Source organism: Fukomys damarensis, unplaced genomic scaffold (assembly GCF_012274545.1).
Source record: "Fukomys damarensis isolate Sample0158 unplaced genomic scaffold, DMR_v1.0_HiC HiC_scaffold_16, whole genome shotgun sequence".
NCBI classification, from domain to species: domain Eukaryota; kingdom Metazoa; phylum Chordata; class Mammalia; order Rodentia; family Bathyergidae; genus Fukomys; species Fukomys damarensis.
In genome coordinates this window covers 7,521,389-7,523,395 of record NW_022900928.1, presented here as the reverse complement: position 1 = coordinate 7,523,395, position 2,007 = coordinate 7,521,389, and positions in this window count along the sequence as shown.

Below are 2,007 nucleotides of genomic sequence, written 5' to 3'. Positions count from 1 at the left end.
CAGCACCTGTCACAAAGTAATAACCTAATAGCTTTGTGATAAAGCAAAACAAGCATATGGATCTTGAACATTTGTAAATTTTACTATGGATCTTGTCACATGACTTCCACTTCTTGGTAAGAAAATAATGACATGAAGGGGTTAAAATAACTGTTCAGATTCAAGCAAATGCAAAAATTCTGACAGATTTTCTGAGAGCAGAGCCTTTGTTACATCTGATCTAGCACAGCATATTCTAAGCATGGAAAAACCGCTTCTTCTGATGGATTTCCTTATTAGCTAGAAGTGTCAGACACGGTGCTTAAGCTTGTCATAATTTGTACTTAATGCATCAAGGATTTCAGCTTTTGTACCAAACAAAAGCCATAGGTGTTGAAAGTGTAAGAGGTTCAGCAAATAACCCCATATTGATGCTGAGCACACCTTGTTTCCTAGAAATTGGAGTGAAAGACTTGATGGGGATGAACCAGTGGGCTGTCATCAGTGCACCTTAGTAACAAATCTGTCCTGACAGGAGGAAGATGATTCATGGAGGGAAAAACACCACAGTTTGACTCTCCTAAAAATACCTACTGCTTGATCACAGGAAGACCATAATGAACAAAAGCAATTAAAGCAACCACTGGTAAGTACCCAGTCATTTTCTACCTTGAAGTTTGAATTCGTTAGCAGAACAAGGAGGGTAGATGTTTGCTTTGGCTTTTACTTGGCACAACAAGTATGCCGTATCTGGCTGGATATATGCTAAATGCTATTCTGTGGCTAGAGCATAATTCTAGACCTGAGAAGGCCTTCTTCCCTATTGTTCTCTCTGGAAGTGGTGATGATTCAAAGAATGTTATGTCCTTTTCCTGACTTGTAGCTTTCTCCACAAACTGATAGCCTAGGCTATGTAGTATGTCAGATTAAACCACATAGAACTGCCAATATTCAAGTTTTTAACCTACCAAAAGTGAGTTTTATATTACTTACATGAACATATGTTCTCTGAACACATTGGTTTCTATCTGCTCTTTATGTTGGTATTACAAGGCTCTAAGAAAGCTTTGTTTAGGAAGTTTTCAAATAACTTCCAAAATATGGCACATAAAAATTGACAAACATCTCTACTTGTTCATGTAAATGAATATAGAAGTGTATATGAAACAATTTACAAATGTCTCTTCTTGTTTATGGAAGTGCACATGTGAATATGAGTAAACAGAAGTCCAAGTAAGCTCAAGAAAGAAAAAAGAGAGAAAAATTAGCCTGTTTTGACTGATTCCCATGCTCAATTGCTTGTGGATCTCTTTTCAAATCCTTTTTACTTCACAGTCTTGAGAACTTGGCAACTAAATATATTACAGAAAAAATAAATTTGCAAAGCTGGATTTCAATCAGAATTATGAAGTTTCACCATTTTATACCCTAAACTTGGTGTTATGGCTTGTGTCTAGAATTCCTCCCAAAGCCTTATGTGATCATAAGTGGGGCATTTTCGGAGGTGGCTGAATCTAGAATGTGTGACACTGGGATTGATTCATGGTGCAGTGTTAGGATTAAGAACATTAGAATTAAGAGTGTGAGTGCTGCCTGCCCTAAGTAACCTCGATATAAGGAATACAAAGAGCTGCGGTCATCCCTTGTTGCTTTTTATCTTCTGCTTGCTGTGAACTGTTTCTCCTCTGTAAAGGCTGCCATGGCACCTTGCCTTGGAATTAGTTGATTATGGACTGAAACCTCTATAAACCTTTTCCACTTTAACTTTATTAAATATTTTATTGCAGCAATGAGAAAAAAGTAAATGAGACATAATTTGATACCAGAGAAGTGGGGTTGTTGCTGTAACTACAACTAACCATGTGGTTCAGGAGTCTTTGGGACTTACTTGTAGGAAGAATTTGGAAAGGTTTGGAGATACTTGCTGAAAAACTAGAGCTGAAGGCTGGGGATTTAGCTCAGTGGTCCTGCCACCTGCCTCTCAAGCACAAGGACCTGAGTTCGATCCCCTGTACCAAGAAAAAAAAA